The sequence below is a fragment of the Tamandua tetradactyla genome, chromosome 9, assembly GCF_023851605.1.
Source record: "Tamandua tetradactyla isolate mTamTet1 chromosome 9, mTamTet1.pri, whole genome shotgun sequence".
Taxonomy (NCBI): domain Eukaryota; kingdom Metazoa; phylum Chordata; class Mammalia; order Pilosa; family Myrmecophagidae; genus Tamandua; species Tamandua tetradactyla.
Genome location: NC_135335.1, coordinates 30034878 through 30051615, shown reverse-complemented (window position 1 = coordinate 30051615; position 16738 = coordinate 30034878). Strand labels below are relative to the sequence as shown.

At 42.4% G+C, this 16738-nt stretch overlaps 1 long non-coding RNA gene across 7 annotated transcripts in view; it reads left to right on the top strand.

Annotated features, from left to right (window-relative positions):
- Positions 1-4523: 4523 nt before the first annotated feature.
- LOC143646895 (uncharacterized) overlaps positions 4524-16738 on the top strand; it is a 33233-nt gene continuing 21018 nt past the window's right edge. For all 7 annotated transcript variants that reach the window (XR_013157729.1, XR_013157733.1, XR_013157728.1 and 4 more), the window contains exon 1: positions 4524-4637. This is a non-coding gene — a long non-coding RNA (uncharacterized LOC143646895). The remainder of the gene's footprint in view (positions 4638-16738) is intronic.

Genomic DNA, 16738 nt, shown 5'->3' with positions numbered 1-16738 from the left:
GACTATTTTATCCCAGTTCAGTGGATTTGGGGCCTTGTCAAAAATCAGTTGACCATAGGTTTGGTGGTCTATTTCTGCACTCTCAATTCAATTCCGTTGGTCAATCCTGTCTTTGCGCCAGTACAATGCTGCTTCAATCACTGTGGCTTATAATAGGTTTTAAAGTTAGGAGTGTTAATCCTCCCACTTTGTTCTTTTTTAGGATGCTGTTAGCTATTTGGGGTCTCTTTCCCTTCCAGATGAATATGGTAGTTAGCTTTTCCAAATCTTCAAAGTAGGCTGTTGGAATTTTGATTGGTGCTGTGTTGAATCTGTAGATCAATTTGGGTAGAATTGACATCTTAGCTATATTTAGCTTCCTATCCACGAACAGGGAATGTCTTTCCACCTATGTAGATCCCCTCTGATTTCTCTTAGCAATGTTATGTGGTTTTCTGTATACAAGTCCTTTATGTCCATAGTTAAGTTCATTCCTAAGTATTTGATTCTTTTAGTTGTTATTTTGAATGGAATTTTTTCCTTAACTAACTCCTCAGCTAGGCCATTGCTTGTGTGTAGAAATGTTAGTGATTTTTTCATATTAGTTTTATATCCTGCCACCTTGCTGAATTTGTTTATTAGCTCAAGTAAGTTTGCTATAGATTTGTCAGGATCTTCCAAGTATAGTATCATGTCATGTGCAAATAGTGAGAGTTTTACCTCTTCCTTTCCAATTTGGTTGCCTTTTATTTCTTTGTCCTGCCTGATTGCTCTAGCTAGAACTTCTAGCACAATGTTGAATAATAGTGGTGACAGTGGGCCACCTTGTCTTGTATCTGACCTTAGGGGGAAAGCTTTCAGTCTCTCTCCATTGAGTATGATGCTGGTTATTGGTTTTTTATATGTTCCCTTTAACATATTGAGGTAGTTACCTTTTGTTTCCTATCTTTTGGAGGGTTTTTATCAGAAAAGGATGTTGAATTTTGTTGAATGCTTTTTCAGCATCAGTCGAGATGATCATGTGATTTTTCCCTTTCAATTTGTTAATGTGCTGTATTACATTAATTGACTTTCTTGGGTTTTACCATTCTTGCATTCCTGGTATAAACCCTACTTGGTCATGGTGTATAATTCTTTTAATGTACTGTTGGATTCGACTTGCAAATATTTTGTTGAGAATTTTTGCATCTATGTTCATTAGGGAGATTGGCCTCTAGTTTTCCTTTCTTATAGCATCTTTGCCTGGCTTTGGTATTAAAATGATAACTCATAAAGTGAGTTAGGTAGAGTTCCTTTTTCCTCAATTTTTTGGAAAAGTTTGAGCAGGATTGGTGTTAGTTCTTTTTGGAATTTGATAAAATCCCCCTGTGAAGCCATCTGGCCTTGGGCTTTTCTTTGTAGGAAGATTTTTGATGACTGATTGAAACGCTTTACCTGTGATTGGCTTGTTGAGATCTTCTGTTTCTTCCTGAGACAGTGTTGCTTGTTTGTGTGTTTCCAGGAATTTGTCCATTTCATCTAAGTTGTCTAGCTTATTGGCATATAGTTGTTCATAGTATCATCTTGTGATTTCTTTTATTTCTCCAGGGTCCGTGATAACCCACCCCTTCTTATTTTTTATTTTGTTTATTTGCATTCTCTGTTTTTTTTTTTTTTTCTTTTTTTTGGTCAGCCTTGCTAGTTGCACATCGATTTTATTGATTTTCTCAAGAACCATCTTTTGGTTTTACTGATTCTTTCTATTGTTCTTTTGTTCTCCCATTCATTTAACTCTGCTTTAATCTTCTATATATCTCTTCTTCTGCTTGTTTTGGGGTTAGTTTTCTGTTTTTTCTCAAGTTCCTCCAGGTGAGCAGTTAAGTTCTTGATTTTTGCTCTTTCTTGTTTTTTAATATAGGCATTTAGGGCAATAAATTTCCCTCTCAGCACAGCCTTTGCCACATCCTATAAGTTCTGACATGTCTTCACATTTTCATTCATCTCCAGATAGCTACTGATTTCTGTAGCAATTTCTTCTTTGACCCACTGGTTGTTTAAGAGCATGTTATTTATTCTCAGTATATTTGTGAAAGTTCTTGTTCTTTGGTGGTTATTAACATCCAGCTTCATTCCATTGTGATCAGAGAAAGTGTTTTGAATAATTTCAATGTTTTTAAATTTATAAAGACCTGATTTGTGCCCCAGCATATGATCTATCCTTGAGAATGCTCTGTGAGCACTAGAGAAGAATGCATATTCTGGTGTTTTGGAGTGTAATGGCCTATGTATGTCTGTTAGATCTGATTCATTTATCAGGTTGTTTAAGTTCTCTAATTCCTTGTTGATCCTCTGTCTGGTTGTTCTGCCTATAGAGCAGAGTGGTGTATTGAAGTCTCCTACTATTATTATTGAAACATCTATCACTCCCTTCAGTTTTACCAATGTCTTTCTCATGTACTTTGGAGCTCCTTGATTGGGAGCATAAACATTTATGATTGTTATTTCTTCTTGGTTAATTGTCCCTTTTATTAATATATGGTGTCCTTCTTTGTCTCTTATGATGTCTTTACATTTAAAGTCTATTTTGTCCAATATTAGTATAGCTACTCCTGCTTTCTTTTGGTTATAACTTGTGAGGAGCATCTTTTTCCACTCTTTAATTTTCAATCTTTTTGTATCCTTGTGTCTAAGATGAGTTTCTTGTAAGCAGCATATAGCTGGATTATATTTCTTAATCCATTCTGCCGATTCAAAATCGTTACTGAAAAGTCATTTCTTGAATTCACCATCTTATGCTTTGGATTTTATTTGTCAGATCTATATGTTCTTTTCCCTCTTTCTCTTTTTATCCTTTAGGTTACCCATACTGGTACTCTTCAGTTCTGTGCCCTACTCCAGACCTTCCTCTCCTGTCTTTCTTTTTCAAGTGGCAGAATACCCTTTAGTATTCCTTGTAGGGCCGATCTCTTACTGAGTAATTCTTTCAGAATTTGTTTGTCTGTGAAAATTGTTGTTGCTCCCTCAGTTTTGAAGGACAGTTTGCTGGATACAGAATTCTTGGCTGGAAGTCTTTCTTTTTCAGGATCTTAAATATATCACACTACTGCCTTCTCACCTCCATATTGCCTGTTGAGTAGTCTGAACTCAGTCTTATGAGGTTACCTTTGTATGTAGTAGAATGTTTTTCTCTTTATGCTTTCGGGGTTTTTTGTTTCTCTTCAGTATTTGACAGGCTGATTAGTATGTGCCTTGGGGGAGGCCTATTTGGATTTATTCTATTTGGGCTTCTTTGATTTGCATATTTATGTTCTTTATAAGGGCTAGGAAGTTTCCCCCAGCATATCCTCAACCAATCTTACAGCCCTTTACTCCTCTCTTCTCCTTCTGGGACACCAGTGATTCTTAAATTTGTGTACTTTGTTTTGTCCATCATTTTCCTGGGATCCAATTCAAATTTTTCCTTTTTTTTTTTGCCATTTGCTGTTCGAAAGTTCGAAATCACTTGTCCTGTCCTCTAGTTCATTTATTCTTTCTTCTGCCTCTTCAAATCTGTTGTTGTTTGTCTCTAGTATATATATATATATTTTTTTGCATGGGCAGGCAATGGGAATTGAACTCGGGTCTCTGGCATGGCAGGCGAGGACTCTGCCTGCTGAACCACTGTGGCCCACCTCTAGTATATTTTTTATTTGGTCTACAGCATCTTTAATCTCTGTGATATCTGCTATTTTTCTATTTATTCTTTCAAATTCCTCTTTTTGCTCTTCTAGTTTCTTCTTGATCTCCTTTATGTCATTAGCCATCCCATTTATTTTATTTAGTAGAGTTATATGAACATCTTTGATTATAACATCTTTGCTCCAAAGCCTGTGTCTCCTCCAGTGTTTTAATTTGGTGGTTAGGCTGGACTATATCTGTCTGCATCATGGTATGCTTAGTGATCTTCTGCTGTCTTCAGGGCATGTAAATATCTTGATTGGTTTACTTTGGAAGTTGATTTCCTTCATTAGTCTAAAGTTTTGTTTTTGCAGGATGGATGTGGAGCAGGATGCGAGGCAGGGCACAGCAGGGCAGTGACGGGTTGAGGTCAAGAAGTCAGTGCAGGGTAAGATATTGGGTAATTGGAGCTGAAGGGATACAGACTGTGCAACAGGACTGGATACAAAAACTCAGAAATGGACAGCACAATACTACCTAAGTGTAATATAATTATGTTAAAACACTGAATGAAGCTGCATGTGAGAATGATAGCGGGAAGAGGGCTGGGGACATAAATGAAATCAGAAAGAAAGATAGATGTTAAAGATTGAGATAGTATAATCTAGGAATGCCTAGAGTGTATAACAATAGTGAAATGTACAATGTACAAGTTTTAAAAATGCTTTTGCATGAGGAAGAGTAAAGGAATGTTATTATTGCAGGGTGCTGAGAAAAAAAAAAAAAGAAGTCAGTGCAGGAATGCATGGGCACCTGGCAGGGAGGATGTGGCTGTGTAGGCGCACGGGTCTGGGAGATGCGGCTCTGGTGAGCACATGCTCAGAACTCAGGGGCCACAGCTGGGATTGTGACCACATAGTCAGGAGGCGGGTGTGGCTCAGCTGCACCAGTCAACACTTGTCCAGAGCTTGATAGCGTGACTGGTGGATGTGGATCTGAAAGGGCTGTAAACTGAAGTACAGGTGTGCAGAGCTGGGGAAGCTGTGGGTGGGTATAGTCTGGGTATGGAGATAAGTGCCCCAGCCTTTATGCTCTGGCGAGTGCCTGCAGGGGACAGGGAGGGGGAGGTGGGTCTCAGGAGGGGCAGATGAGACTGCACTTGCATGGGTTGGGCTGGGGCAGATGTGTGTGCGCTTGGGGTAGGGTGTGGGGCCAGTAGGCATGGGTGATGGGGAGGTGGCAGGGTGGGAGTAGGGCAGGGAGTGGGTGATGGAGATCAGATACATGGGGTGTGGGGTGAGTTGCGGATCCTGGGGTTGTGCCAGTGAGGGTAACGTGTTCCAGGAAGGGGGCTTGACTCACTTCTCCCACTCCTGAGTGGTATTTGGGCTATGCCCATTCTAACTTTTTCATGTTGAAAAGGGATGTCGATAATATGGCATAGGGGAATGGACCTGGTTGATGCTCTTGGAGAGATTGACAACTTTGGGTTTCAGGACTTATGTGGTCTAGAAACCATCAGAAGGTTTAGGTTTCTGAAAAGTTAACTTAGTGCCAGAAACTTTTGTAAAATCTTAAATAGAGTCCTGGGTGTTCTTTAGGATTAACAGGAATGATGTTTGTTGGGGTTTGGCAAACCATGGGAATTAGCACTATCTAGCTTTAGTTTGCATAAGAGTTGCCCCCAGATTAGCCTCTCTACTCCATTTGAACTCTCTTTTCCATTGATATCTTATTTTGTTACATTCTCTGTGTCTTTCATCCTCTGTCCTGTCTTTTCCCATTCTTTTGTCCTTCTGTGCTATTCTGGTGTCTTTCTCTGATCCTTTCTTCTAATTCACTAAATTTCTTCAACTGTGTCTACTTCCAAGGTTCCCAAACTTTCTTGGTTCATGAAATTCTTAATAGCTATTCTCCTTTTTACATGGTGTTTTTAGAACAAAAGAAATAACTAACGGTTCTGCTTATTAAGTATTTAGATCCAAACTACTTAATAAGTATTTATGGCATTACAACTTAGCAACCCTTTCAGCACTCCACAGCTTCTCAGACTTTGGAGTCAGCGCAGACATTTCCCTCATCATTTCTTGCTCCACACTGATTTTCATACAGTAATTGCTGTGTCAGTAATTTCATGGCAATCTCAGAAAACTCAGCTTCACAAAGACATGATGTTTTCAAAAGGAATATAGCCCTTTAATGTTGAAACTTGAACTACTTTGAGGTAATAAGTTGTGCAGTGTCCAACAGATGTCATTGTGTTTCCTTTCAAAAACAAAAAAATCTCTTAGCGCCCTTGTGATTCCATTGAGATACCCTGAGGGTACCGAGGCACATAGTTTGAAAACCATGGGTCTACTCTTTAGCTAAACCCATCCATTAAGTTCTTATTTTCAATTATTGTGTTGTATGTTTAGTTCTAAAATATCTGTGATTTTTCTTTGAATCTGCTATATCCTATTTAAGGATAGTTTTCAGTTTTCTGCCAAAACTCTCAGTTATGTTCTTGAGCTTAATAACCGTAGTTATTTTAAAGTGATTACTCCAATATTTGCACATCTATGGATCTGCTTCTATTGTCGGTTGTCTCTGTCTTTGTTGTTCTGTCTCCTATGTGCCTGGCTGTGATGACATGATGATGATGAAGATGATGATGGATTTGCATCCATGATGGAAAACTGTGTATAGATGAATTTCAGGTCTATGATGACATTGTCTTCCTGCAAAGAAGATCTGCACAGGTGTCCAACAGGTTGCTGTTGGCACTAACCATTGCATTCCACTCTCAGGGACTGAGATGCCTCAGAGCTAAGCTTCAGTCCTATGAGAGCTGGTCTGATTTTGGTGAGGGTATGTATGAGGTCTACCCCAACTTAGAGGGCCCTGGACTCCATCCAGCTCTTCTCAGTCACATCTATGGAACTGCAAATGCTCCTGGGGAAGAAGCAGCCTCAAATAAGGGGCTTATCTTTTTGTTTCCTTTCTTTTCCTGGATCCTGGGCTGGTGATTCTATACTATACTCTTATGCCTTTAAGCGATTAAAAATAGCTACTATACTCATGCCTTTAAGCGGTCAAAAATAGCTATCATTCAGTTTGCCTTTAGCAGAAGAATCAGCTTTATTTTGTCTACTGCACTGCTATTGGAAGCAGAAGTTTAGGATGATGTCTTTCAAACTGCAGAAGTGTATATGGTTTGGTTTGCTAAAGCTGACACAGTGCAGTATAGCATAAGTGGGTTGGCTTTTACAATGGAGATTTGTTAACTTACAATTTACAGTTCTTCAACTGTGCAAATGTCCAACTCAAGATATCAACAGGATGATCCCTGGACTCTGAAGAAAGGCTACTGGTATTTGGGACACCTCTGTCACTTGGGAAGGCACCTGGCCTGCATCTGCTGGTCCTTCTCTCTGAGAGAGTCTTTGCTTTCAGCTTTTGGCTTCAATGGCTTCCTCTCTCAGCTTCTTTGGGTGTGTCCTTATCTCTCAGCTTCTGAATTTCATCTCTTGGCTTTTTCTGTGTATCCTTTATCTACTTATAAAGGACTCTAGTGAGGGTGTTAAGATGCACCTTGAATGGAGTGGGCTCACATCTCAATTGAAATAATCTAATAAAATTGTCCACAATATCTCTGCACCCACAGGAGTAGATTAAAAGAACATGAGCTAACAGTTTCAGCTAACTAGTATGTATTCTGAGGTTGAAGGCAGGGTAAACCAAAATGCTCTTTTGTTTAGGAATATACCTTAATAATTCTGTACAAAAAAGATGGTTCTTGGTAAGCCTGCATGGGAATGTACTGACTTCAAAGGGAAGATAGTGTTTTATACCAAGATAACAAAATTACTTTTGCTTTTGTTTCACCCCAGTAGCCTGAGAAACAGAATGGGGGCCATACAGGAAGCAGAGGATGTGGGAGAAATTTCTCCGTTGTGGAAAATAGGAGCTCCATCCACATAGTGTCAAGTCTATATGAAGAAGATAAATATCCAGTAAGAAATACGCTATGGTTGGAAGTACGCATTTCATAATAGGAAAACTCATGAAGATGTTGAGCTTGAGGTGGTGTGATGGCTGACTCCTGCGTACATTTGGCCAGGTTGTGGTGACCAGTTGTTTGGTCAAGTGAGCACTGGCTTGATTATGACTGTGAGGATATTTTGTGCATTTGAATAATCAGTAATTTGATTGCCTCTATGGCTGATTACATCTACACTCAACTGAGGAGACTGCCTTCAACAATGAAAGAAGCCTCATCCAATCAATTGAAGGCCTTAAAAGGAGAACTGATGATTTTAGCAGTCAGGAGGGAAAATTTCCATTGCTACTTCAGCCACCCAGAATCTCCTGGGGAATTCATAAAAAATCTATGGAATTTGGACATGCCCATCCCCAAAGTTGCTTGAAAAAATCTCATAATGCTCTCATTCTACCTCTCTGTCTGTCCGTCTGCCTGTCTATCTGTCATCATCTATTTCCTGTTTCCCTAGAGAACCCAGACTAATACAAGTTCTATGCTGTAATGACCCTTTGTTACCTACCCTTCCAAACCTTAGTAAAAGTCCATTTCGCAGACAGCCTTGTTTCAATGGTGTCTTAAGAGAGAAAATTGGTCCCCCCACTCTGTTAAAAGGTGCAGGAGGCATTGGGTAGAAGTATGTGGCCTGAGAAGATGGAAAAAAGCTGGATAGGAGACCACCAGAAGAATGGTAACACTTTCCCCGGGGGGTTGTTGCAAATTTGGGGGCATCTACTATACTTTCCAATCATTGCAGCTCAAAAAATACTGAGGTCTGGGCCCTACTCCTAGAAATTATAGTTTTATTGGTCTAGGGTACAGCTTAGGCCTTGGAAGTTCCCAAAACTCCTCAGGTGGTTCTAACATGCAGCCTGGATTGAGAACAGCTTTCCTAGATGAACCTGCTTCCCCCAGATGCAGGGGTCCCTCTCCTTGCTTAGCCCCCACAGGGCACTCAAACCTCACTCACACACCCCTGTGAGATGTAATCAAACACAAAGTCATTACTGCCAGTGGCTTAGGCACAACATTTTAATGAAAATGACAGTTGATTAATGGGGATAAGAGTCAACACACAAGTCACAGACAGATTTTTGTTATTTTTTCTTCCTCATTTCATAAGAGATCAGATCTGGGTTTTGCACTTGATCAACTTGCATGTTTCCAAAGTTAACCTCCCCATATCTCCCTTCCCACAGGCTTTTCTCTAAGTGATCTTGACACTCCTCTCTTTGAGATGTTACCTAATTCCCCTCCTCTTGGGTTCAGGTGACCATGCTTCAGTCCACAGACAAAGGCAAAAATGTTGCACTGTGACTTCTGGGGTTGGAACATGACAGATGAGGGGGTACTCTGCTGGGATGCTGAAGCCACCATGTGAGATGTCCAGCTACTTTTGAGATAACCAAGCGGGAGAGGTCATATGTAGGTTTTGGTCGACACCCCAACATCACCTGTCAGTTGAGTGAGTGAAGCAACTTGGATTTCCAGTTCCGTTGAGTCTTCAGATCACATCTGTCTGCAACTGCTTGAAAGACCCCAAGTGAGAACTGCCCAGTGGAGCCCATCCTAGAATCTAGGCACAGATAAAATGGGTGCTGTTTCAAGCCACTAAATTTTGGTGTGATTTGTTATGCAGCAGTAGTAACGGAAACATTCTGGGTCTTAATTTCCCAGGGCTGCCATAAAAATATATTACAAATAAGATGGTTTACCAACAGAAATTTATTGTCTCACAGTTCTGAAGGCCAGAAGTCCAAAATGAAGGTGTGGGCAGGGCTGTGCTTCCTCTGGAATCTGTGGAGGAGCCCCCTTCCTTGCCTCTTGCTGGCTTCTGGTGTTTGCTGGCAATCTTGGACATTCCTTGGCTTATAGATGCATCACTCCAATCTCTGCTTCTCCATCTTCACATGATATTCTCCACTATGTCTGCCTGGGTTTCCGTTTTCCTTCTTATAAGGACCCCGGTCATATTGGATTAAGGGCCAATATAACATCATTTTAACTTACCCAATTCCATCTGCTATGGCCCTTTTCTAAATAGAGTCTATAGGACTTCCCCCTATAGTCCAGGCTCCAGTCATTATATCCACGTTCACAGGGCTGGGGGCTAGGGCTTGAGCACGTGTTTTGTGGGGGACATGATTCAACCTATAGCACACTGTACCATCATTAGTTCATTCCACAAATATTACCAAATGCCCATCGTATGCCCAGATTTGTGGTGGGTGCTTTGGAAATAGGAATGAAGACTTGACCCCTGTCTCCAAGCTGCTAACAATCCAATGGAGGAGATAATTCTTGACACTGAGGAGGAAGACATAACATCTTAAAGGCTATAAATCTGTGGTGGGGATTGTTTCTCTTCTCCCAATATCTGTTTTCACCTTCTTGTGCAGTGATAGAGTCCCCAACTGTTGAGTGGACACAGGGCTCTCGGAATAAAGACATTGCTCAGCTTCCCTTGCAGTTAAGTGTGGCCATGGGACTAATCTCTAGCCAGTGTGATGTAAGTTGAAGTGGTATGTGCAACTTCTGGGAAGTTTCCATAAAGAAATGCTTTCTGCTGATCTAGCCTTCCTGATGGCCAGAGTGTGGATATAATGGCTGGAGCTTGGACTATAGGGGAAGTCATATGAAAAGAGAGTGGAGCAGCATGATAAAAGAAGCAAGCATCCCCGCTGTCATGGCCACTGCATCAGACCAACCTGGGACCGCTTATCCAGACTTCTACCTGAGGGAGACTTTAAATTCCATCTTGAGACATCACTGTTTTGGGTTTTCATTTATCCAAGACTGAATCCCGATAATACACTCTCTACTTTGTCTTTCATTCTCACTGAGCGTTAGCTTCGGTGTCTCCTAATGCCCATTCCACATCTCCCCAAACCAGCGAAGGCTAGTTTGCTATCCTTGGCTGAGCTTGGAAAAAGCCAGGGGAGGATTCTTTTTTTTTTCAAGCAAAGTTTCAGACTTTAATCTTTTAAGTCATTTTTAAGCTTTTAAAAAATGAATTTTGGTAATGAATACCACTAGTTTAATTGATTCCACTTACTGTTTCTTATTCTCTATTTCATTTGTCTCCACTCTAATCTTTATTTCCTTTCTTCTGTTCACTTTGGGTTTAGTTTGCTTTACTTTTTCTAGTGTCTCCAGATATGAGACTAGGTCTCTTATTTGAGATCTTTCTTATTTTTTAATGTAGGCTTTTAGAACTGCACTGTCTTTTACTGGGTTACATAAGTTTTGGTGTGTTGAAATTTTCACTTTCATTTGTCTCAATATTTATCCTAATTTTCCTTGATTTCTTCTTGAAGAAGAAGAAATTCCTTACCTGTTTAGGAATATAGTATTAATTTTCTCCTATTTGTGACTGGTCTTCTATGGGTCATACTTCCAGTGCTGGACCAGTCAACATTGGCCAGGGACATGGGGTCAAGAACACAGATGGAGAATTTGGGGCCCTACCCCTGGGTAGCATGGGGGAGCATTTGTGAACACAGTAATCCTGCTGGAAGTTTCTACCACTCCCCCACTGACCCATTTCCCAGAAGAGAATGGGCTTGTTTTTTGTGACCCTGGTGGGAGTAAGCTATGGCTCAGTTTGCCACACCACTTAGTGGACAATGTCTTAGAGAGGGGACTAAGGACATACAGTCTGCTTTACCTTGGGGTCCATCTTCCAGGCCCTTCCACTATCTTCCACTGGCCACTTGTGACAGGGAGAAGACCTGGCCGTGATAGTAACACTTCCCTTGCATGGATAGAGTGTATAGCATTTACAAAGTACTTGCCTTATCCCTCATCTCATTTGATCCTTATGATACACCCATTTTACAGATAGGAAAATGGAGGCTCATATTAGTGAAACAAGCTTGCCCAAGGTCATGTGGCAACTCACCACCTGAGCTGGGGCTCAGGGGAGGTCTGGATGCTGACATTCATCCTTTTCACTCTGCACCTCTCCTCTCTTGAGGGTCATGTCTTCTACCTCCAGTAGCCTGATCCTTGCCCCATCATAAGTACCTCCAGGCCTCCAGCCACTCTCCACATCCTTGATGATCCCAGGACCTGCCCTTATGCACCACTCTCAGCAGTGGCAGATTGGATTCTTGGGACACATGGAGACATATTTTCAGGATACAAGATGTTTATTAGGGATCTACACTCATGGAAGAGGAAGCAGGATGTGCAGAAGGGAAAGTAGAACTGCAAAGCAGACTGAGTAAAGCTTTGGCCAACTTGGTGAGGTGCTCTGGAGTGATTGTTGCCCATCAGAGCTGTCCTTCCCCAGGCCAAAGGATATGGTCCTTTATATCCCTGCCTCACTCGGGTAAGGTCTGCCCTGGGAAGAGTGTGACCTTGCTCTAGGTGGGTCTCTGCAGTTAGGGCAAACCATCCCAAAGGAGCTGTCAGTTGGAGGTTGTCTGCTGGTCATATTCCGTAAGATGAACTCCAAGTTCTTCCTTGAAGGGGAATCTGGGTGGTATATCTCCATGCTCACCACAGTCCATCCCTTGCCACTATTCTCTATGTGTCTTCTGCTCATGTCCTTAGGCTGTTCCTCTAAGACCACCACACCCTTCCATCTTCAGACCAGGTAAGGCATTTGGGTTTCATCTTGTGCACCATGTCCAATTGATAAGAAGCATCTATACAGAGTGCCATGTTGAGAAGGATTCTGAGGCTGAGCCTGCCACAGCAGGGAAAACTGTTCTAACTGATTGCAGTATCTGCCTTGGGCTTGGGTGGGGCATGGTAGCCCATGTGATGGGAGTTTTCTAAGCCTGTATTATACTGTTCCCTCACCCAGAACTCTGGTATTTGCAAGTCTGAAAACCTCCCTTGGACATCAGCCTACTGTCCTTCCTCTTCCACTTTCCACTGGTCAGCAGCCTAGGGAGGAAGCAGGGTCAGGGACATTGAGTTGGAAGACAATTAGAAGTTGAGTGACCTTAGTCAAAGTTACTTTCATTTGCTGCCTCAGACCCTTCATCTGCAAATAGCCATCTGACCTCTCTCATAGGGCCTGGTGATAGGAGGCTCCAGATAGGTGACTTCTAAAGGAGAGAGAAGTGGCCATTCTTGACCTCAGGTCCCCAGCAGCTTCAGTCATTCCCATGGTGACTGCATAAGGGAAGGATGTAATTGGGTGCTAGGGAGACAGGATGGGATGGAAGCATAAAGGGGGTCTCTAAGCATTGCCAATATGGTGATATTGATCCAATGTGCTTCCTCCAACCTGGGTCAATGCTAAGCCCATCCCAACACACACTGTCTCTATGGTTCAGATGCTTGTTGCCTTGGAGACAAGACACAGGCTTCCTGGGGATGGAAATGGAGGAGACCACTCTGAGAGGGGGAGGACACAGCCTCATACTGGTGCTGTGTGCAGATATGCATACTGCCAGTTCTTCTGCTCTCCCCTTATTGCATGGATGCAAAAACAAGACCCAGAGTGTAGTATACAAGGCCAGGACAGGAAACTAGGTGTCCTGTATTTTATGCTTCCCAGGGAGTAGAACACACAAAACCCAAGCTTCTGCCTTTGCAGATACATTCTGGTAAATGCACATGTCCTCAAGTGGAACAGGCTGGACCACCCAGGCTGAGTTAGGGGTGATGCATTGACCATGCCTTGGACCACAGGGCCCCCAGCTGCAATGACCTCTTTATACACTGTTTTTTGCCCCTTCCAGAATAAGCAATACTACCCTTACATGGTGCTTATTATGTCCAGATGCTGTTCTAAGTGCTTTACACATATTAATTCAAGAGCAATTATTTGCAATAGGTACTTTTATGATTCCTCATTTTACAGGTGAGAAAATTGAAGCACAGAGTAGCTAAGAAACTTGCTAGAAGTCACACAACTAGTAAGTGGTGACGTCAAGATTTGAAACCAAGTTGCATATTCTCTTTGCCCCTCCTGGTCCACCATCCATCCCTCTCTGCCCTTGGTCACTCTGAAAGATCAAATCCTGTACACAGGCTCCTTCTTGTTGGGTATGGCCAATGAGAGGCAGTGGCAGGGTCTAAGAGATCAAAAGGGAAGAGGGTTCGGGGTATGATCCCTGGCTCCCTTCCTGTTGTGCTGCTATGTAGCAGTGACTGCATCCCTCTGTGGAAGGCAGCCCTTCTGCCTCTGCCATAGTTCCAAGCTCCCCTTTTACTTGGGCCTGTGGGTGCACATGGCTCCCTGCTGGGGCTACTTCTCGAGAGCTGCCCCATCTTTATTCCTTTGACCTTCATACATGTACACTCACACAGGGAACATACTTGCAGACACATGCACTCTCACTCATGCACATGCACTCGTATGACCCCTGCACACAGATCCTTAATTACAATCTTCCCATTTCCCATTTTGAGCCATATTTTCTGCCAAGACCTTGCCTGATACAACCTTGCAAATGTTATTTGCATGAAATAGCTGACACCTGAATGCTTATTACATAACAGACTCTGCTGTAGGCACTTCATGTACACCAACCCAATGAATCTTCCCATTGACCTTGTGAGGCTGGTACTACCACTGTCCCATTGTGCTGATAAGCAAACTGAGGTATGGAAAAGTTAACCTGTCTAAGACCATACAGCTAGTATGTAGTTGGAGGCCTGGATTTGAACCCAGCTGTCTTAGTTTTCCAGGGCTGTTAATGACAAATACCACATGACGGGTTGGCTTAAACAATGAGAATTTAGTTTTGGAGACTAGACCAAATGTTGACAAGGCCATGTTTTCCCCCAAAGTCTTTAGTGTTCTAGAGCTTGCTTGCTGCAGTCTTTGGGGTTTCTTGGCTTGCATCTTTGCCTTTGTAGCATGGTGATTTCTGTCTCTGTATTTGGCCTTTCTTATTTCTGGTTTCTTCTGACTAATTGTGCCTGTATTTCCTGTTTATAAGGCCTCCAGTTGTACAGATTGACTATCCTAATTCAATTGAGCCTTATCTAAATAGGATCTTTGAAGTTCCTATTCACAAACGAGTCCACACCTTAACTAATAATATCTTCAGAGGTCTTACTCACAAATGGGTTCACATTCAGGAGATTGCAGATTGACACATAAACAAGTCTCTTTTGGGCAATGTGATTCAATCCTCAGTACCAGATCATCTGGCCCTTGAGCCTGTGCTTTTAATTTCTTATTTACATTGGTAAAGATGTCCTGTAGCCCAATAAATCTCCTCTGACCGCTGTCCTCTGAGCCTATCTTATTGTCTACATCTTGATTGGGGAAAGGTGGGAAACTCTGTGGGAAACTCCTGCCATATCATTGACCCAGACAGTCCTCCTTTATTCTATGCCCCTTCACCGCAAAAGAGCCCAGCTCTGACTCTCCACTATATCCCGGCTTCAAGCACTGTTGCTGGAACCAAGAAAGGGCTTAGGGGCCTTTGTGGAACTCAAGTGAACCAAGGTTTAAGGCATTTGCCCAAGTCCTACAGAAAGGAAGCATCAGAGCCAGGATTTGAACGCAGATCTTCCAGTTCTTGTTGTGATGCTCTGTAAAGTGATAATCTATTGAGTAAGTAGGAAAGAGAAGAGCTCCCAAGTAGTTGTGAAAGGGAGAATGAAGGAGTCATGTGATCCTGGGATCAGTCACTCATGTCCCTGAAATAAAGAATAAAGCTACCCAAAAGAAACTTTCAGAGAGATGTATGGCAGCCTTTTGAAGGTGAGGTTTGAAGGGTTCCAAGGTGTCAGTTCCCCAAACCTTTCCATCCTTTCTGCTAGTCTGGAAACTCCTACAGTCCTCATTTCAAATGGAAGTGTCCTTCGGTGTGGAGCCCCCAACCTGATCACATGCCTTCTCTTCCCAGTATTGAGTTTATCTGAGTAGCTTTGTCAGAGCCAGGAGCTGGGTTTAGAATGTGGGAGCAGAGACAGAGGGGCTGGGCTCAGAAGGGCATCTCATAGAAGGACCACTGGTCTCATAGAATCTCAAAGCCTCTCCAAATGACTGCCTGACTATCACCTCAATTCCATCTACTCGCCCATTTCCACTCTTAGGGGAAGTCTTTTTGGGCCATCCAAACCTCCATACATTGTCAGCATTTCCATCCATTGCAAATGCCACTGACTTAGCTCACATACCCACTGCTTCTCACTTGGATCACAGCAGCAGCCTCCTCAGAGGTCTGTCTACCTACATTCTACCTTTCATTCATCTTCAAATCGAAGAGATTTTTATAAAATACAAACCACATCAATGCCTTCTTAGAACCCAAAACTGAAGCCATGGCCCCAAGGATAAGTCAGGGTCGTTAGAATGGCATCCATTCTCTAACTACCTGTCTAGGCTAATTATTCAAATTGTATTTGCCTTGGCCCCTGATTGTCTCACTTGTTCTCCAAACATGCCATACCCTCTCCTCTGCTGTCCTCTATGCCCAGAATGCCCTGCCCTCCTCTTGTCTATCTGGGGACTCCTCTCCATCCACTGAGACCCAATTCTCTCAAACTTCACCTGAGTCCTTTATCACCTGAGCTGCAGTGCTTTGTACAATGCCCAGTGTAGGGATATCTAGTGACATAAATGGTCAGGCTTATTTTGTTGTAAGAACCAGAAACTCAACCTGGCCTTCCCAAACAAAGGGAAAAATGGGTTGACACATATAGCCTGACCAGGAGGAGCAAGAGATGGCTCACCTGAACAGTACTGGGACCAGGTGTATAGAAACACCAAAACACTTTAATTCACTCCACATCTAATTTCTGCATGTATCTGGATGCCAGTGTCATTCTCTCAGACCAGCTTCTTCCATCACTCTAGAAATCTGGCTACTGGCAGCTCCCTGATTCACAGCTTCTGTTTCTAAACGCAAAAATTTAGAGGAATGCCTCTGATTGGCCTGCTTCAGGCAGCCCAATCACTGTGGTCAGGCAGGTGGAACCGTTTAAAGTGAGATTGCAGATTTACTCATCTCACAACCCAGATGCACAAAGCTTCTCTTTTCTTTATAACTGATCCAATTTTCTCCAGATGTTTGTACTCTGCTCTTTGTGTTTGTGTGTGTGTGTGTTACCTCTGTCTCTTTTGGGTACATGCTCAGACTTCCAATTTTCTCCTTCCGTTGCCTTCCTCAAAATCCCTTCAAG